The 22453-nt window shown below is 36.6% G+C and overlaps 1 protein-coding gene across 3 annotated transcripts in view; it reads right to left on the bottom strand.

Annotated features, from left to right (window-relative positions):
* LOC134527076 (trehalase-like) overlaps positions 1–22453 on the bottom strand; it is a 302312-nt gene that overhangs the window by 170206 nt on the left and 109653 nt on the right. The gene's annotated exons all lie outside the window — the stretch shown is intronic.

Genomic DNA, 22453 nt, shown 5'->3' with positions numbered 1-22453 from the left:
TATTCACGTATTATTGACTAAAAAAAAACTAAAATTAGGTTTCAAAATGTTCACCGTTCCACAAACTGTTATTATATACAGAATGATTCGAAATCCGACCGATAAATTTCGGTGACATGTTAATCACAAATGAATAAGTTGATGATGCAAACAGTCTAAATTGGTTATGTGAGAGTCGAGTGATTTGATCACGTCCTTAGTAGTAGCCTCCAAAAATTACTTAAGGCTACATTAAATTCGTTCACAAATATTTTTTTCCGAATGAATTTGTAGTCATTAATTAGTTAAGATACGCATACGGTGAGGATGGGCGGTCTATACTGCTCAAATTAAACGAAAACGTATAGTATTTATAGTCCACAGTCTGTTTCAGTAAATAAATTCCTGATAAATAAACCGCGCCTACCGCATATTATCATAGACAAAGCGTTGGGGAATGGTATTTCGATAAACTGACGTGATTAAAGGCGAGACTGTGAAGAGTGAGACACGCCCACACACGTAAACACATAAATGCACATACAGCTGCTCGCATTTTTTTCTCTTTCTCAATATTCCAGTGACCTGATAAGTTGTCAGTCTTGTAATGTGGCTAAAGCCGTGAGAGAAATATCGCCTCTTAATAGTTTCTGCTGCTCGTAAGAGTCACAATAAAGTGACGTGCGCGACGCGTGGTACGCAATGCAACAGCAAAATATAGCATTGTGTGTATATGCTGTTTATTAACAGCACGACAAACAATAATAAATGACAATGTCTAAAGTGTTTTTAAACCAATATATTCACGCCAAACATGATTTGCTTGTTTTTTGTACTTATAGTAGACTAGAAATTATGTAATAAATACGTATTTTGTTTGTAAAAAATGTGTTTTATTTCTCAAACCAGTCACTTTTGTGATAAATTGGTGTGATATTTAAATAAATATTTTTTTACATACAATTTAATTTTTCCACTGACTAGGAAGGGTCACAATCGATAGCATCAATCAGTAAATTAACATTTTTTTTTTGTTTTTTGGAATTTTTCCCGAATTTATATGTTAATAATTAGGTACAGAATTGCAAGATGTCAGGCAAGATGGTTGACAAGATGGTGGATGCCATGGCAATTAACACTACTGCACTCTAGCAGGTAAAAATTAAACCAATATGGTGGCAGCACACTCTAGCAGGTGTTATGTGTACTATGTGATACTGGCGTTCCTAGTATTGAGTATTTGAAAACAAGATGGTGGTAGCACCCTCTAGCAGAAGATGTGTGCACTAGCGCTTCTAGTAGCACGTATTGAAATCAAAGATGGCAGCTTGGTCTTAAACAGGTGTTGCTATTATTCATTCAAATTTTAAAAATAAATGTCCGAATATTTGTGTTTTTTTTGTATATGGGTTATTTAATTCTCTGTCTGGTATATTTCTCGATGGCCGTGTGATCAAAGGCACATGTTTTCCAACCCAGAGTTCTGACCTTTCATGGTTAGAAACCCCTCGCTTACAATGTATTTTGTATAAAAAATTAAATTTTATATGTCGACTAGCTGCAGTACCCGGCTTTGCCCTGGTTGAACACCGGGTGATATATTGTCCGCGAGTTACAGCAAAATGGATAGCGATATGTCCAGTGTAGTGGACATTAAGAAATGAAACATAATTACTGTTTGTGTATCTGTGACCTATGGTTATCTGTTTACCCATGGCGATCGGTTGAAAGGTTTAGAAGTTGATGCGCTACAGCACCATCTAGCGGCGAGTTACAAAAAAAATGGTTAGCATAAAAACCTTCTCCATGATAAAAACACTTCGATGTGCCAACTTTCATGGCGATCGGTCAAACGGTGTAAGAGTTTATCGACGTCATGCATGCCAACATCCAATTATATATATTCTTATATTTCGAAATTTTGGGGCTTTCACTTTTGCGGAAAGTGGATGTTCAGGACCTCGAATGGTTTGGAACACTCCATCTCGAAAGAATAGATATTTGAAATTCCTGAAATTGTCGAAATTTTGGGGCTTTTTTCCCAGAGGGGGGCGGGGCGTTCGAGGACCCTGAATGGCTCGAAAACACTTACAATCGAAAGAGATAGATTTAGAAAAATTTTAAACTTTCGAAATTTTGGGGCTTTAACCACCTGTTGGGGGGGGGGGGGGGTGATGTTGAGGACCCCGAATGGCTCGGAAACACTCCAAATCGAAAGAGATGTAAAGGAATATAAGAATGTAGGCATTTACTGTACTCCTATCTACCATAATAACAATATTGACAAATAGAAAGCTTATTACCTACCTATGAATAATTATCTAAATAAATTAATAAATAACTGTTTGTTTAAGAATTTACGTACATACATAATATTAAACTTCAAACTAACACACACAAAAAAAACTAAGGATGTTTGTGAAACTATTTTTGTCATAATGTTTAAAACATTTGTAGGATTTGTTTATAATATGTAAAACTGTGGTGGCAATATTCCGCTTATCCAAAGGAGTATAGAAATTAATAGAGATATCACTTCCTGTACACACCACAAATCTTTGAAGTAAAAAAAAAGTCCAAAATAAAACAAAAGTATAAATAACAACTAATTTGACAAAAAAATGTATACAACTGGAATGACAATGTTAACATCCGCCTGAAATTTAATAGAAGTAAGTATAAGAAATTAAATGAAATTAACACATACATTAATACAATTATATCACACTCAACCAAACATAATGTTTAATATGAAATAAAGGAAGATGGCAATTACACATAACTATTCTAATTAATAAAAAAAATCTACTTTCCTGAAATAGTAAAATTCAAATTTTTCAACAATATATTACATAATTGATAAATATTTCTGGTCTTCGGTCTCAGAGCAGCCCTAAGACTCTTGACGCTTAGCAAATAAATTATAAACACTAAACCAAACTCCTTGAAAATAAGTAGGTACTGTAAAAAAAATAAAAATATTGACAAATAGAAAATAGGCCCTACAAACCTATGAATAAATTTCGAAGAAATTTATAAGATTAAGAATTTATGTACCTACATAATATTAAACTTGAAACTATCCACACAATAAAAACCTAAGAATGTTAGTGAAACTAATTTTTTTTATTTGTCATAATACCTAAAATACGTATGTTTCCAAAATGAAACAAATTATAAATAATGACCAATTAGACAAAAAAAAAATTGTACAACTCGAATGACATTGAAAACATACACGTGAAATTTAAAAGAATTATGAGTGCCCTAGGTAGGAAGAAAACATATAAGTATATATAGAAGAAATTAAATAAAATAAAAATGGTTGCGTGTACTTAGGTATGCGCATGAGAAGTTATACTTCTTTGGCATCATTAAAAAATAATTTTTAATTGCATGCAAAAATATTGCGTGGAGTCCCTCCGCGCGGAAGAAGTGAAACTTCGTAATGTGGAAATGAAAATAGGAAGGGGTAGAAATTGATTTTTAGTGAAATCATATTGTATCAAATCAAACTAAAAAAAATAAAGGAAATAAATTTGTAACGATTCATAGATTGATCTTCAGAGAGAGAGAGAGAGAGAGACCTATTGAATGTCTATAAAACTAACTTTTTTATGAGAGCAGATTTTCATGAAATAAATCATGAAATCATTCAACGATAAAAGCTGTTTATTTAACTAAGCGGACGGGTTCGCCCCAAGGAGAAAATTGACGCGGCGAGATCTCGTGGACATAGAGAAATGACACACACTCACTATTTATGTGTCTATGAAACATGATTTATTTCTGCAATTTAAATTGTAATATACAAAAACGGTATTGAAAATTGAAACAAATATGGCGACACTAAAAACTGTCAAGATCTTTATTTTTTTCTTACTCTCTACTTAGTTCCGTACAATAGCAAAACGTAACGTAATGGCTTGAAAGCTATTGCTCGGCAGACATAGAGGAATGACACTAACAATTTGTATATCTATGACACACATTACTTAAAATTAAGATATATTTTTCTAACCCGTTTAAAATTTACTTTTTTTGGACAAAAGATAGCCTATGTCCATCCCCAGGATATAATCTATCTCCTTGCCAAATTTCATTACGATCCGTTCAGCCGTTCAGCCGGGAAAAGGTAACAAACAGACAGACAGACAGACAGACAGAGTTACTTTCGCATTTATAATATTAGTAAGGATAAGAGTTAAAACAACACTGGTAGGTAATAAAACGTTGACTTTACATGCATGACACAAAGAGATACTGGCGCTCTCTAGGAAAAAATAGCAGATCTAAAGATGGCGGATATTAGATCAACCAAGATGGCAATCTCAAGCTGAACAAAAGAAGATGGATTCGTTGACATCAGAATATAAAAAGTGACTGTGATGTCATAATTCAATGTGATGGATGTGACATCATAATTCAATATGACGGAAGGCAGATCGTCGATTGGTACAAGGTTTTGTAATGAACCAGCGTGGTAAAGAAGCAAATAAGGCTGAGATGGACAAGCAGTCAATTGGAAGCTTATGGTATGGTTGTAGCTGTTTCACGCCAGACGAAAACTCGCAGCCATGCAGCAGAAGGAGCGACAACCAGGCAACTTTGATGGCGAGCCCTGCCCACGGCGCCGGCGGGCGTCACTCGAACAGCAGCAGGTCTACAGGTTGCAGGACGATATGGGCTCAGCTACCCACGACTCAAATAAAACAGAGTGTCAGATGGGCAGATCAGTAAGTAGCAAGTGCACCAGACACGAACTCTCCCACGAAGCGGTGAAGCAGCAACGACGACTGGAGCTCTTCAGGTCCGCGGGCGCATGGAGTCGGAAAGGGAAGGAAGTGGAAGTACGGACAACTGAGAAACATCAGGGAACAAGCATCGAAAAAACAGCTCTATCACAAAATATGGCAATTACAAATAAAACTTCTTCAGTTGTGTCACATGTGCCTTCCTAAATTTACCAGGTCATCCTAATTTTTCTAAGAGAACATAATTTAGCCCTAATTTTTTTTTCTATCTTGAAGGAGCCGCATTACGGATAGAATGAGCTTAACTATTACGTACCTGGTCAATTAAGAAGGGCAAAACCAAGTTCCTGCAATAACTAGCTTGTTGACGGTGTACTCATGATCTCTCGTGGACACATTGTAATGCTCCGCCACAGACTTTCTGGCTTTTTCCAAATTACAAGATACCTCATCAAGTACAGCGTCCAGGGAGTCTCCTTCGAGAAAAGAGTCCAGGGGAAATCCCCATGCATTCAACAGGAGGTGGGGCACGATAAGGTAGTGACGTGGTTGGTTGAGGGGGGGGGGGGGGGACTCCATCGCATAATGCAGTGATGAATTCAAGTTCACCAACCCAGATGCCCATAGCGTCTGCTACGAACGATAGAAAGTGTACTCTTAAGCACATTGTTCACTCGCTCCGACTGGTTTACTTGAGGGAAAAGAGCACAGCTGTAGATAGGTTTAATAGTCCACTCGGTACAACACCGACTGAAATTATTTGGCGTTGACCGAAGAGAGCATGGAGTAATCACCAAAATGTTTTTCAAATCTGTTTCTTCAATGCCTTAGTAATAGCATTCAATATAAATATTACTTATAGACGTCATAAATCCATATGAAAAATTTATATTATATTATGATGTATATTCAATGGTTGAAGGTACTTTTTAACCTCGCCATCGCTAAACCGTTCCGCCTTAAACATTGCGGAAATGGTGCTTGACTACGTCTGATGATGGTTAGTAACCATTAATTAGAATCTCCATCATTAAAAACAGTCACTTCCCTAAAAAAAAAAAAAAGTCATTTAAAACTGTTTCCACAACACAAACACTACACTTAAGCCAAAGTTTTTGAGCCTCTTATCAACATGGCGCAACAGTTAGCGGAAGGAAGAAACCTGCTTCACACACTTGCCATGCAGACGTGGTCACCCCATGTGTAGAAGGAGGGGCCTTTCCAAGAGACAATATCCCACAACGAACTGGAGGTCCTTCCACTGGGAATTTTAAAAATAAAGTTTTAAAAGAATGTTTTTTTTAATAATTTATGAAGTATTGTGAAATTTTCAAAATTTATATTCTCTTGTTTGAATAAAAAAAAATTGTTTAAATTATTTTTGTTTAGTTTTATTATAGTTTTTTTTAGTAGAAGTTGAGATAAAATACTAATATTTGATTACTTTGATTCAAAATATGAATGCTGGATGAACAAAAAAAAAATTGATGTTTAAATAACTATTTACCAGCATAAAGGCATAGTCCAATTTTAGAATTTAATACAATATATTTTAAATGATAAAATGTAAAATTTTTACTATACATTTTAACTTTCTACAAAAATTATATTTAATGAATTTTTCTTAGTAAAATTGTTGTTTATAAAGTTCTTAAGTCTATAAATTTCCTTTTAACTCAAGTGCAAAAAATATGTATGCCTAAATGCAACATGTATGTTAAATTGTGGCTCCCACATTTATTGCAAAGAGTCTTATTTTAATATGCAAAAACGTCGTATGTCAAATTAAGTTTCAATTTAAAACTGCAAAAAGTTGTAATTATTGAATTTTTTTTATAAATTTATTAAATGCTTTAAATGTTAAGTAATATGAAAGTTATCATAAAAATAGCAGAGGAAAAAAAGCATGAATATAATACTAATAAAACATAAGGAAATAATCAGTTTTTATGTTCTCGTGTAAGGCAAATCCTTTTTACATACGACTTATTTTTCACGAGTCTTGAACTTAAATTTTGAGGATAGTTTTGATAATTTATCTTTAGGAATTTTGATTCATGATATTACATTTTAAACAAATAACTTTCATGTTGAATAATAAAACGGTGTTTACAATTTAATCACAAACGATTTACTCAGCAGGTGCGACTGTAATGAAAATAAAAATCCCAGCTCGGGCCTGGAGCCGCCCCTGCAACTAAACAATAACGCACACAATGGAGATTCACAATCGTGACAAACATGGCGAATAAAAACCTGCAAGAGACTTGCAGTTGTCTGACTGCAAATAACAGGCAAACAAGTTCTATCCTACCTCCCCCGAAATGAAATATTGCATATGCTCCTGCTGGAACTGGTTTGTTTCTGTCTGCACTTTTGTTTTCACATGATTCATCTGGAATTTTGCAATATATTTGATTTTTTCCACTTTATACTCATTAAAATAGACTAAATATTCATTAGAAACAGTTTCCTGTTTTCTGTACATGCCATCAAAATGTATAGTAAATAATAATTCTTAAAATCAGATGTTGTAAATATCAGCATGTCAGTTTGTTAACAAATAAACTTCTAGTTGTTGAAATTATACGAAGATCGCGTGAAGCAGCACAACGGCGCGATGCGAAGATGTGGACGCAACAAAAATATATCCACGTTGTTGTTAATACACGGCTTTTACCCGCGCAACCACCACAAATAAACTATTGTGTATTAAATCTTTGTTTCTTGCTGTTTACATACGCACCAACCATACGGCAGCCTTCAATGCTGGCAGGCTATTTTTAATAGATATGATTGAGAGAAATTAGTTTGATAAAAATTTAACATTCAACTGTAAAAAAAACACTGTGCGTTAACACATTTGGAATATTTCACAGACATATTTAGTAAATCAACCCTTAAAAAACACAAGAGTATTAAAATAATTATCAATGCACTAGTTCAAACATCTTTCGAAAAAATAAAATTCTGACACGCATTTCAGTTACGATATGATGTAAAAAATAATAATAATCGGGAAATCTTTCGTGGCCGCCATTTTCATCGCACTGACATCATATTTGTGTCGAAAGTAATTGGTTATAAATCTTCGCTGCGCTACCGTCGCACTACTGTGATTCCAGTATCGTTTCCCCTTCCCCTATTCAAGGACGAGCGATCCACTTCTGAGCGTTGCACTTATCGTTACGGTCTGAGTCATCGCCTCGATTTACCCTGCTGGCTGTGAAGTTTCACTTCACAATACAATTGTCACACACGTCCATGTCTTACTTGAGATAGCGAACCCAGCACCTTCTAGTCGGAGTCGGCCAGACGCCGCGCCGGTGCTTTTCATTTTATTTGTTTGTCCAGTGTTCTGTAAAAAATATGGACATAAATGGGAACAGGAACATTACAATTTTACTAGCATATGAATAAAAGTACCTACTGGTCAATACGAATTTCAATTCAATATTTCATATTAGAAAATAATTTGAATATATTTTTCATTAGCAAAACCATAGTCGAAACTTATGTTCCAAGTTGGCTTAAAATTTGGTTTTAAAAAGTTAATTATTCAAATTTTCTAGGGGAGGGTCACCATAAAAGCAAATAGCCCAGGGCCCGCAAAGTGGTTCGGAGACCCGGGTGCCGAACAGGGATGCGGTCAGGAAACGTACTTTCACCTCGGGAGCGCTTTCACCCGCAGCTTCTTGTAACGGGGGATAAACCACACCGCAACTTCCTCTCCAGCGCGCGCTAGGTCCGGTCGTCTGGCGCGTTGGAAGGGCGTACGTGACTACGCACTAGAGACAGGTTGTTCTCCCCCCTCCCTTCACCAACCCCTCCACGAAAACAACTGTGTCACTTTTATTTACAGGCATCTTGCGGACGTGCCCGCCTCAGAGACATACCACTTCCGAAACAGTTCCGCAATCGGTTCAAGTTTAGATCACCTTCTACCAGGACACACATACGACTGTGTCATCTTCAGAAAACCAACCGTGCCATTTGAAAACTTCTCGTGATATCCGAGTGGTATGTGTTTGCGAAAATCATTTAAGAATAATAGGTCTAATAAGTAATTCTGGTTCAGTATTTCGTTTTTAAACTGTATTTTCAGAAGATTAAAAATCACCTGGACGCGTGTTTTCAAATAAATTTTTAGCCATTAAACATTCGGAACAGATTCTTAATTTTCCCACCATATAATGTAAAGGTCACCGCTTAAATCTCATAGCAGCCCTATGCACGGCGAGAAGACTGCGCGCCAGGCCACAGCAAAGCACTTGTACTAGCTTTACCAGCGAGCGTCGCACGTATCATCCCGCCTCACTAACAAATACACCACTGAGGCTGAATCCTTAGTTGTTGACCTTCTAAAAATTCATATTTCTGCCCATGATTTTAAATAAGTTCACCCTAAAAGTATGGGTTGTTGTGATAGTTCATAATAGGTAGTTCCTCCGGCTACTGGTTCACGGTTCGGGAGCCGTGTGTTCCCCGCCATCTTGGATTGTGAGGTCTCGACGGCCATCTTTCATTAAAAAGGCGCAGTTGCACTTTTTGTTATGGTCACCATTTTGACCATAGCCTTTGACCTTGAACTTTAAATTCAGTCAAAATTTTGGTTTTCGCCATCTTGATATCAAGTGCCCCATTCTTTAACGTTGCAATTTTCGTTATGATAGAACATTCCGCCACATTGAATTCTAACATCACGACCACCATATTGGATATGACATCACAGACACTTTTTTTCGATTCTGACATTACGTCCACATTCTTGTTTTCGTCTGCTGGATGATGTCTCTGCCCCCATCTTTTTTTGTTGTTCTGCTGGAGGCTGACATCTTGGATACTGTCATCTTTGTCTCTGCTGTTTGTTACTAGATAGTGCTAACATCGCTCTGCCTCATGTAAGGTCAACATTCAATTACCTACCAATGTTTTGATGACCCTTATCAACATATTAATTGTTTATAAAAATGCATGGGAAGCGAGGTGATTAGAACCATGACAGCTCAAATCTCTGTGTTGGAAACCAAACGTCCTTGACCACACGGCTATGGAAACATTTACCATACTGAGAATTAAATCAGGTATATAAAGAGTAACTCACATATTTTGACTTGTGATTTTTTTTTTACTTTGAAGGAATAATAGCATAACCGGCGAGAGGATATTGAAGCTATCGTTATTTTTTAATACTTTCTACTAGGTGCGATAGCGTCACGTAGTACACACATCGTCTGCTAGAGAGCGCTGCCGCAATCTTGTTTTCAATTCTCAAGAGTAGGAGCAATAGTGTCACGTAGTACTACACACATCTGCTAGAGGGCGCTACAATCATCTTGGTTTAATTTTAACCTGCTAGCGTGCAGTAGTATTGATTACCATTACATCCGCCATATTGTCGGCAATCTTTGCTGCCATCTTTAAAATATGTAATTATTAACATAAAAATTTTGAAAATTTTTAAAAAATCATCAAAAATCATCTATTAATGTACTGATTGATCAAATCCATTTCCACGTTTGGTCAATCGCTGGGCATTGCAAAAAAAGTTAATTTTAGGTAAAAACAATTATTTAATTAAATATTTTGATAATTCGGGAAAAAAATAGTTTTAACTCTTAATATGCCAGCCTACAGTAAGATGTTGATGCCACTTTGGCGGCAAACATCATAAAAATTAGTAATTATTAAAATAAGATTTTGGGAAAAATTCCAAAAATTATCAAAAAATCTTAATGTAATGATTCATTCAATCGATTTTAGTCCTTGGTTAGCTCCTTCTTCGATGCAAAAAGTTAATTACAGGTAAAACATGTTTATTTTATTTAATAGCACATCAATTTACCATTAAAGTAGCAGGTTCACGAAATAAAACAAAACATTTTCACGAACAAAAAGTTTATTACATAAATTCTGCAAGTACAAAAACTAGCAAAATGGCGAGCGTTTTTCGATTTTTACAGTCTTCCTTGAGTGTGAAGCGAGTACGTTACGTGTCTTGGCATGTAATTTCAGAGCTTTTCCACATGTCAGTTGTTTGCTACATTTTTTTAAAAATAGCATATAGTTCTCAGTTTCATTAAAATGACAGTGATATATTTCACGATGCCTTGCACTGAGCATGTGCACAAACCTCTTAGCGCAGAAGATAGAATTTTATCCTGATGAATGCGCAACCAGTCCAGTAGTATAGCTAAGCCGGTACGGGGACTGGTTCCGGTTCGAGAAGCTGGAGCCGGTGTCCGCCATCTTGATTTGTGATGTCACGGCTGCCATTTTTTGTTTCAAATTTCCTTGAAATTCCTCAAAAAGTCTCAAAATTCCACAAAATTCATAGAAATTTCCCTATTTTAATAAGGAAAAATTTCCTATTTTGTTTCTCAAAAATTCAAAAATTCGTGTTTCGGAATGCCTCAAAAGAGTTTTGCATTAGAAAAAAAATGAAAATTCCTCGTAGCTGCTTAAATTTCCCGTCGACTAGTATTCCTAAGCCTCCGAGGTCATGACCTTGACCCTGAAAGTAAATTTGAAATTATTTAATTTTAAACAAAATATTCAGAAAAAAATTTCCAAAAAATGTGAAAAAAAAAACTGTTTACTTCAAATTTTCAGATATCGAATCCATCTCAGTTCTCGTTTCGATTCCCGGCGAGAGTAAATACTTAATTTATGCATAAAAAATTTAAAAAATCTTAATTACAATTTCAATAAAATATAAATATAATATATTGCTTGTGTCACACCTGACATCGTGGATTCTACAAACGTTGGATTTTTCCTAACGGTCACCATTTTGAAAATCCGTAATTTTAAGCTAGAAAATAAAGAAAAAATTTAATAAAAAAATATTAATAAATTAAAATAAAAGAACTTACACCATTTTGAAATATGACCGCCATTTTGAATATCGTTATTTTTTAATCTAGAAATTCAGAAAATAGTATTAAAATTAATAAAAAATTGTTAATTACGATTTTATTAATTTGAAAGGTGACCAATGATCTTGACCATTGAACTTGACAATTGAACTTGACCTATGAACTTGACCTTGACAATTCATGTTGAACTATAACCTTGAACTTTGACATTGACCAGTATATTTGACCTTGACCATGACTTTGACCTTCAACTCTGACGTCACACGCTATCCTGAATTTCATTATCTTGGAACCACGAACTACAATCCCCTAATGTAGCAATTTTTGCTATGGCTGCCATCTTGAAAATCAGCAATTTTTATGCTAGAAAATCGGGAAAATTTTAAAATTCATAAAATAATAATATTTCACTGAATTTTGATAAAAAAAATATAAAAAGGTGTTGGTTCGAAACACGGCAAGGTCAATCGATTGAAAATGGCGACAGGTTCTTCTTCCACGAAGCCAGCGGCAGACTGACCTCCTCCAGTCACTAATGCCAAGTTAGATATTATGTCAGCCAGAATGACATCATGGTAGCCATATCATTTCTGTCTGCTGGAAATCACTGCTGCCATATTGTTTTTTGTATTATAGATGGCACTGCCGTCATATTCGTTTAAATTTTTCCCGCTAGAGTTCAGGAATAATTTATTGCCAGGACGCATCGCCAACTGAAATTTGACTGCTGTCTTGAAAATCTGTAATCATCACTTAGAAATTCGGGGATGATTCCAAAAAGCATCAAGAAAATTACTCATGAATTTAGTAATTGATTCGAGCACACTATTTCGATCCTTTACGGATGCAAAAATATTTACTTAATCAAAATTACTAAAAACTTTTAAGGTTAAAGAAATAAAACAACAAAATTACAAATAAAATTTATAATGTCATTTCTACAAGTACAAAAAGAGGGAAATTTCAAGCCTTAATCGATATATACAGTCTTCTTAGAAGGCGAAGCGAGACCTTTGCAAGCCTTGACGTGTTTCCAGGGCAGTTCTACATGACAGTCGATTGACCAGGCACATCCAGATGTATGCGAGACACCTCCAATCAGTGGCCAGGTATGAAATTGGAGGCCAGGAACATTCGGTTTGTGACCAGGCATGTCCAGTAGGTGGCAATACGCATCCGGTTGGTAACGAGGCATTTCTATTCAGTAGCCAGACAAGTAATCGACGGCCAGGTAATTCAATTTGTGGCCGACATGTGAAATTATCAGCTGGCCGTGTCCAGTCAACGACCAGGCACGTCCACTTGTTGGCTAGACACAGCAAGTTGGTGGTCAGACACATCCAGTCTGTGACCAGCCACGTCTTAATGTAAGCTAGACACGTCTATTCAGTGATCAGGAATGCATGTCCAGTAGGTGGCCAGCCACATCCAGTTGGTAACCCGGCACATCCAGCAGGTGGTAAAAAACATCCAGTCATCAGCCAAGAAATTTTTTTCTTCGATACTCAGTGAACACTTTAAACAGTTCACATATAAAAATGATGCGCATAAGTTAAGAGTCTCCGAACCTTCTCCTTGGTGTCTAGCGAAGTCCTCTTGCTATTGGTGGTGCATTCCGCATCCCACATTAAACAGCGACTGCCTGTACAACACAGCATGTGGCCCCAACTGTGGTATGAATCGAGACTACTTGAAACAAGTTATTTGCCTAAGATAAATTAACTCTCGCTGCTGAATTGAGCTATTGTAGCTATTGCAACCTTGTTGACTCGTATCCCCGTAGCTTCGTAGTCTTGTAGTCCTGTATCCTTGTATTCTCGTAGACTCGGAGCCTTGTAGTCTTGTAGACATTGATCTTCATGGTCTTGTAATGCTGTAAGCTGGTAGTCTCGTAGCCTTTGTTATTATGTAGCCTTGTAGCCTCGCAGACTTGTAGTTTCATAGACTTTTACTATCGTAGCCAAGAAGCTTGTAGCCCTGTAGTCTCGTAACCTTTTGCTATGTAGCCTCGAGAAAACCACCACATGTTTTCTTTGATATCATAAAATTACAAGAAAAAATATTTAAATATTAAAATAAATTAATAAAAAAATAAAAAAAAATAAAAAAAATGCATAAATTTCTGGCTTGTACAAGAACTCTATCTTTGCTCAACAATGATAAGTTTACAAGCTAGCAGAAACTGTTTATGCATTTTTTTTTATTTTTTTATTTTTTTATTAATTTATTTTTATATTTAAATATTTTTTCTTGTAATTTTATGATATCAAAGAAAACATGTGGTGGTTTTCTCTGTGTGCTTCCGATTAATCTGGTCAATATTATGATGGTTTTCTCCGTGTGCTTCCGATTATTATTGTTCATATTATGGTGGTTTTCTCAGTGTGCTCCTGATTATTCTTGACAATATTTTGATGGTTTTTCCCGTGTTCTTGCAATCATTCCTGTGGTTTCTTCAAGTGTTTCTGACTATTCTGAGAAACCGCTCTCTGCATGGATTTTTTTTGGTCTAATGAGACATGTCATTTTATTTGGAGTTACATTTAATTCGATAATTTCTGCTACTAAATCAAAACTTGCAATATTTTTATCAGGTGGAATTAACAAATATCATTACTCAGTCAAATTAATATTACGCCATGAGACATCTGTGGAGCACCAACATGCAAGACGAACTTCCTTTTCCTTGGAGTCTAGCGAAGCCATCCTTCTTTTGCGATCGTTAGTGAGCATCCCGCATCCCGCATAAAAGAACTAAATATTATTTACCTGCAAGCAACATGTGGCGACATCTGTTGTTGAAAAGCAGAACTACATGCATAAAGTACTTTTGCATGAGATATATTAATTCTCGCTGATGAAATATGAAAAAATTTCTATTTAAGTATTGAATCTAATTTAAAACACTCAATTGGTATCTGGCATTAGTCTCAGTAACTAATATGAATTCCGATTTGGGATCTGACGCTGTATCGAAAGAACATAGGTGTAAGTTTTGCAGTAAAGAGTTTATCTTGAGAAAGAATAAAAGACAACACGAGAAGAATGACTGTGTTAAAAATCCACTGCGCAATATGATAAGTTGTGTTCGATGGAGCAAGTCGTTTACGCGGAGAGAGAGCCTCAAACGACATGGTAGAACTTGTAGCGCCAAGCCTGCGTACAAGCTAGAGGACAACGATGAATCTACTAGCCTAAGAAAGAGTGATCTGCATTACGACAATAATTTTCCTGGCTCTTCCGATCTCGACAAAGAACTTAAATTGAAGAAGGTTGATGATTTACGGAAGAATGAAGACAATGGAAGAATCCTTAACGTGAAAAGTGAGAATATATTCCAGCCGAATTCAAGTAGATCTTTCCTACTTTGTAAAAATGATGGACTCCTAAAAAGGAAGCATGAAGACGATGAAGACACTTCAACATCATCAACATCGAATTATTACGGTAAATTGGGTGAAGACGATTCCTTCTACGGTGATTGTTACAGTGACTCTGAGGCTGTTGACAAAGACATAGACTATGATGAAGCACCTAAAGCTGCCAAGATCGAAGAATGTGGCGGTGTCCTGAGACCGAAACGATGGAAACGACGTGATATATTAAATAAATCTGATCAAGCTTGTGATGATCACCATCTCAAACATAAAAGTTACCCTGAGGTTGGTGGTAAAACGGAAGACACCAGAGATCATAATATTTATTATAAAGGTGCAAGGAAGATGGTGGTAGAAGAGAATGATTACACTTCATGGAAAGATCAAAACATATTGGTTGACCGGCTAAGACTTCTACATGGTTCGCTTTGTGCAGGAAACTATTCGTGCATCAAAGGAATATCCTTCATACTCAAGGAACTGAGGAATGCTGGCTACATACAATAAAGGCTTTTTTTACTTGCATTTGTATAATGTAAAGCAATAAAATAAATAATTTAAATTATAAGAATTTAATGTTTTTATTTTTGTATTCTGATTTCTAACTAAGACTTAGATCTCGTAACTTGTGCTTCCTTTTAGCCTTTTTTTGTTGATGGAGCTTCCAAATGTGCTGCCTTTTCGATGATGGTGCTTCCAAATGTGCTGCCTTTTCGTTGTCGGTGCTTCCAAATGTGCTGCCTTTTCGTTGTCGGTGCTTCCAAATGTGCTGCCTTTTCGTTGTCGGTGCTTCCAAATGTGCTGCCTTTTCGTTGTCGGTGCTGCCAAATGTGTTTTCTTTCGTAGTCGGTACTGCCAAATGTGCTGCCTTTTCGTTGTCGGTGCTTCCAAATGTGCTGCCTTTTCGTTGTCGGTGCTTCCAAATGTGCTGCCTTTTCGTAGTCGGTGCTTCCAAATGTGCTGCCTTTTCGTTGTCGGTGCTTCCAAATGTGCTGCCTTTTTGTTGTCGGTGCGTCCAAAATGTGCTGCCTTTTCGTTGTCGGTGCTTCCAAATGTGCTGCCTTTTCGTTGTCGGTGCGTCCAAAATGTGCTGCCTTTTCGTTGTCGGTGCTTCCAAATGTGCTGCCTTTTCGTTGTCGGTGCTTCCAAATGTGCTGCCTTTTCGTTGTCGGTGCTTCCAAATGTGCTGCCGTTTCGTTGTCGGTGCTTCCAAATGTGCTGCCTTTTCGTTGTCGGAGCTTCCAAATGTGCTGCCTTTTCGTTGTCGGTGCTTCCAAATGTGCTGCCTTTTCGTTGTCGGTGCTTCCAAATGTGCTGCCTTTTCGTAGTCGGTGCTGCCAAATGTGCTGCCTTTTCGTTGTCGGTGCTTCCAAATGTGCTGCCTTTTCGTTGTCGGTGCTTTCAACTGTGCTGCCTTTTCGTAGTCGGTGCTTCCAAATGTGCTGCCTTTTCGTTGTCGGTGCTTCCAAATGTGCTGCCTTTTCGTTGTCGGTGCGTCCAAAATGTGCTGCCTTTTCGTTGTCGGTGCTTCCAAATGTGCTGCCTTTTCGTTGTCGGTGCTTCCAAATGTGCTGCCGTTTCGTTGTCGGTGCTTCCAAATGTACTGCCGTTTCGTTGTCGGTGCTTCCAAATGTGCTGTATTTTCGTTGATGGTTCTTCTATTTTTAATGTTGTTTTGACTCTAGTATTATTGTAAATGGTTCTTGATTTGACTAGCGTATTATTCCATACGGTGCATGTATATAAGCGAGTCCTAGACAACAGGACGCTCAGTTTGTTACTGACGTCGTCGGTGTAAGGATCACCTAGTTTGTTTCATCTGGTGCATTAATCACGTAATTACCTGTTCTTGCGAACTCGATGGCATCTTTACCGACTTTAACGACGAACTCAATGGAGGTTGTACCATCGACTGCGGGAACCATGACATCAGCGTCGACGATGGTGGAGCAGATTCCGTTGGCAACGTCGATGTCAACACTGGAGGAGACTTCAACAGACGTGGTACCGCCAGCAGAAGAGACTTTAATGCTACTAGTGCTGGCTGCACAGGGAAACTCGACGAACGCTGGTTCTTCATCAATGGAGACTTCAATGGATGCCGAATCGACAACAACTAACGAACATCGGTGCTGTTACTGCGACAAGATTTTCTCAAACAACAGCAATGCTCGACGACATGAGAATAGAGAATGTGCCAAGAACCTATATCGTAAAATGTTTGATTGTGAGAAATGTCATAAGCAGTTTGCCAGAAAAGATAATATGAAAAAGCACATGAAGGCATGCAAAGGTCCTTCTGTTCGGTAGAAAGTAAAGGTTTCAGCGCAACAACGATGCATTGATGTTCATAAGAGTATGCCTGGAGATGGTGCAACTGCGGCAACGTCAGTATCTGGATCGGGTCTGAAAGGTTCGTCTTCATCACCACGGTATCCTTGCAGCTACTGTGATACGTCGTTCGCATTTGCTCATGATGCACGAAGACATGAGCGGAGCAAATGCACGAAGAATCCATCTCGCATGAAGTTTCGATGTGATGAGTGTCATGAATGGTTTACTCGAATTGATAATTTTCGATGGCATGCGAAAAACTGTAAAGGTGAAGTCCGTGTGCCTACTGCTGAACTACCTGCAGAAATTTCGACTCCTCGGTTTAGGTTGAAGGCTCGTGAGCGTACAAGCAAGAAAACCGATGTGCAGCAACCGATTGGTATGACGTCTGAACAGGAAAATAAACCTAAGACTGTGTTCGGCGCATTACAAGTGAACGATAATGGCTTCTACTTGGCGCAGTCTGCATTTCGTGGAACATTGAAGGACTACTATTATTTAAATACGTTAGGTGAGTCGAAAGACATTTGTAATTTTCTTGATGATATCAGAGAGTACATAATCAATCAGCTTACTGATGATGTAGCAACAAACGGACCTTCGAAATATAACTTGTGGTTGGACTGTATATATGGAAAGCCATATCCGTTCGATGACAAAGTGAAGAAGTGTGCATTCAAGACATCGGCTGCAGTAATTTACAGTTCTAACGACGTGAAGCAAACTGTTAAAAACGGTATCCAGAAACTCTGTCAAGAAGAGGTGGACTATGTCTGTAAAGGTTCTGGCTGGACTCTGTCTAGTATAAACCGATTGGAGCTAAGAATTAGTCATTTCACACCGCTGCGGAACTAAATGATTATAAGATTGCTGGCTTTCGCAAATGATCCTGTAGTAGAATATAAATTATGTAATAAATATTATGTTTGTAAAAGAACTTGTGGTGTTTAATTCCTCGAACCTGTTACTATTATGTTAAATTGATGTTATATTTAATTTTTTTTGCATCGTCCTAGATCGTACCAAGGACCTTAGTCGACCTAATCGATCAGTATATAGATTACAAATTTATTTAATGAATTTTGGAATTTTTCCCGAATTTCTAGCTAAATAATTATGGATTTTCAAGATGGCGGCCAAATGACAATATTTCGGGTGTCACAGCAATAATAAATGATTACTGCACTCTAGCTGATAAGAATTAAACTAACATGGCGTCAGCGCACTCTCGTCGACGATACACTGATGATGGCTTCCAGCAGACGAGGACAAGATGGCGGACATGACGTCATACTAGATGACGATATATATATGCTTTGAAAAAAAAAGTGGAGGGAGTCAGTATGCCTGCAGTCACCGCGGGGGAAGGATCGGTCGCCATTTTTATTTAATGCACTCGTCGGGTTTGAACCGAGGACTCCGAGCTCCGTGTTGTAAATGTTTGTTTTTTAAATATTTTATTAAAAATTTTATTATTTAATTTTTTTTATAATTTTAAAATTTTTTCATTAAAATCGGATAATAAATTTAAAGATGGCGGCCGTAACGGAAATTGCAACGGTGACGTCATAATTCAAAATGGCCGATAACACAATGACGGAATGTTCGAGAAAACGAAATGACGTCATCCAAGATGGTGGATCCAAGATGGCCGTCGGGGTCAAAGTCAAAGGTCAAGGTCACATCCTGATAGAGGCTTAACTGAGGCTTGAGTTAAGGATGCTTAAGCCTCTATCAGGACATTTCTAGCCGCTGGGATTTTTAAGGACTAAAACGGGAAATTTTCCCTCGAAACGGGAATTTTTCCCTCGAAAATGGGAAATTTTTTCTTAAAACGGGAAATTTTGAGTCATTTTGAGTCATTTTTGAGGAATTTTGAGGAATTTTTGCCGCCGTGACGTCACAAATCCAAGATGGCGGAGCCGGCTCTCGGCTCCACCGCCTGAGGCCTGATCTCGGACCGTCATTCACATACTACTGTCGTATTTAGCCAAATTTTATTGGAGCAGATGTTTAAATTTAGGATGGCGTCTGACGTCAAGGTAATGGTCGTCAAATATATTGTTCAATGTCAAATGTCAAGTTCAAGGTTATAGTTCAACATCAATTTTCAATACCAAGATCAAGTGTCAAGGTCAATGGTCAAGATAATTGATCACCTGTCAAATTAATAAAATCGTAATTAATAATTTTTAATAATTTTAATTTTTTTTCTGAAATTCTAGTTAAAAATTATAGAATTTCAAAAATTGTGGTCATATTTAAAATGGTTTAAGTTCTTTTTAATTTAATTTATTGATGATTTTTTATTTAATTTTTTTCCTGATTTTCTAGCTTAAAAATTACGGATTTTCAAGATGGCAACCGTAACGAAAAATGCAAATTTTCTAGAATCAATTATGTCGGATGTGATGTAAGCATGATTTTTAAAATTTTATGTTGATTGTAATGAAGAATTGTTAATTTTTTTACATAAATTACATGTTTACCCTCGCCGTGAATATAATCAAGGACTGAGATGGATTCAATTACCAAACGTTTGAAGTAAACAATTTCTTTATATTTCTTTTTGGTCAAAAGTTGAGGATTTTCAAGTTTACAGCCAGGGTGAAAGTCATGCATGACTTATGGCGGCTAGACAACGGGGAATTCAAGATGCTACGAGGAATTTTAATTTTTTCTAACGTATTTATAATTTCTTATTTTATATTTTTTGAGTAATAAAATGGGAAATTTCCCCTAAAATGGGGAATTTTTCCCTCAAAAAGGGAAATTTCTAGAAATTTTGAGTTATTTTTGAGAAATATTGCGGAAAGTTGACACCAAAAATTTCCACCGTGACGTTACAATCCAAGATGGCGGAGATCGGCTCCAGCTCCTTGAACCGGAACTATTCCCAAGACCGGCTCATCTTTACTACTCAGTCCGACAGCATATGTGATGTGCCTTTTTAATTTTCTGTAGCGTATAAACTAGCACAACACCTGTTGCACACATATTTGACAAGTTTAGGGTTATATTACAATCGTGTATTACATAACCGCAAATTTTCCAGTGTTTGGTGCTGTCACACAGTTAGGTAATGGAACACAATCAGTTGCTGCTGATGCGACTACACACTTTAAAGTCTCCTCTAGTGCTGTCGGTTATGATGGTACACTTTCAATTGAGATCTCTTTAGATGTCAAACTCGCTGCCATCGGGATCTCTGTCACCGTCAGCGCTGCTGCAGTCGGCATGCCTTTCAAACAAGTCATGTACAATGTCAGGCATGAAGGCTAAGTGTATCCGAACCAAGCGAAATTATTTTTCTGCGCTTAGGTATACCTTACAAACAAGTCATGTCCAACGACAAACATATTGACCAAGCATCTACGAACCACGAGGCTAGGCCGTGTCAAATGTCAGGCGTACCTATAGACCAAGCGTATCCGAACCACGAATTCTTCTTTGGCGATACCTGTTACATATTTCAAACAAATATGTCATCTTTCAAGCAGACATGACAAAGTCTCCAAACTGTATGAATTAACTGCTTTTTGACGTGACGTCTAATAAATCTATGAACGCCGGCTGTACGCACGAAAAAGTGTACCATTACGCACATTGTCCTACTACGGATGTGTCCCGTTACGCTCATTGTACGCATGTGCCGCATCTCTTTTCCACTCGATTGGAACAACAAACGATTTGACTTTTCAATCATGTTTTCGTCGTTTTAATTATTAATATTATATAATTTAACGATCGTCCACCGATTTTCAGCACAATCGGAACGGTTATTTAAAAGTAATGCTGAATTTTCAAATAAGTTTATAACGAACAATGGTGTTTTACAGTTACACATAATAATTCAAATTACACCCGGGATATTTTGCACAATGTTTTAAAAAATATTGTAACACATTATAAATAAGTTTGGTGTATTTGGGATGCGTATTTGATATAAAATCGTATTATAAAAACGAAAAAATATTATTCCCTTACGATGCTGCTATCTACGGTGACGGACGCGAACCGAACGAATCGTGCTCTCTATCAGCTGCTGTGGGAACCAGGCATTCGTTAATACATGTTTTCCTTTGTTTATCGCGATGAACGTTATTATTAATGAATTATAAATAAAATTTCGTACCCGGGGCCACATTTGCATATCATTTTGGGCACTGGAAGACATAAAAGCGTAAAATATTCTCGACGAATTTTAATCTGTGGTTTTGATTGCTTATTACAACAATTTCGGCAATAACTGTTAATTATTCTTGCATTTTAAAATCTGATTACTATTATAATTTCAAGTATTTATTCTTTTATTATTAAAAAAAGTAGCATCTGTCGGCGAATGCAGTAATAATAGGTTATGTTAGATATTTGATTACAGTTTATTTATATGAAAATTTGTTCATAATTATATTTAAACGAAAAGTTAATGTGGTTTTCATTGCTTATTACAAAAACAATTTCGGGAATAAAGGTTAATTATTCTTGAATTTTAAAAATATGATTACTAGTATAATTTCAAGTATTTATTCTTTTATTATTAAAAAAAGTAGCATCTGTCGGCGAGTACAGTAATAATAGGTTATGTTACAATTGACTAAAAAATTTTGGGGATTCATATAATTGGTGATAGATATTTGATTACATTTATTTATATGAAAACTTGTTCATAATTATATTTAAACTTTATAGCTAAACGCCAGTTTTGAAAATTAATTACAAGTCATCTACACGTGAACTGTTTCGTCGACTCTTTATAAAGTGAAGTGAAAAGTTAATGTGGTTTTCATTTCTTATTACAACAACAATTTCGGCAATAAAGTACCTAATTATTCTTGCATTTTAAAAAACGGATTAGGTTACTAGTATAATTAAAATATTTATTCTTTTATTATTAAAATAAAAATAATTCAATTTTTTTCATAAATGTATGCAATCATATCATCAATGTTTTGTTATGATGTAGTCACGTTAAACTATCGTCCGTAAACCGACTTTACATACAACCAATTTTTTTTGCTACACAGGGATAAACATTTGAGTTTTTATTATATTATAATATAATAAGTAGTATGTAATAGGGGCTCCTGCGCCAGGGTTCAGTGTTGAGGTGCTGGTGCCGGGTCAGTGA

The sequence above is a fragment of the Bacillus rossius genome, chromosome 1, assembly GCF_032445375.1.
Source record: "Bacillus rossius redtenbacheri isolate Brsri chromosome 1, Brsri_v3, whole genome shotgun sequence".
In the NCBI taxonomy this organism is placed as follows: Eukaryota; Metazoa; Arthropoda; class Insecta; order Phasmatodea; family Bacillidae; genus Bacillus; species Bacillus rossius.
Note: the sequence above shows the minus strand (reverse complement) of the source record. Positions and strands in the feature narration are given on the sequence as shown.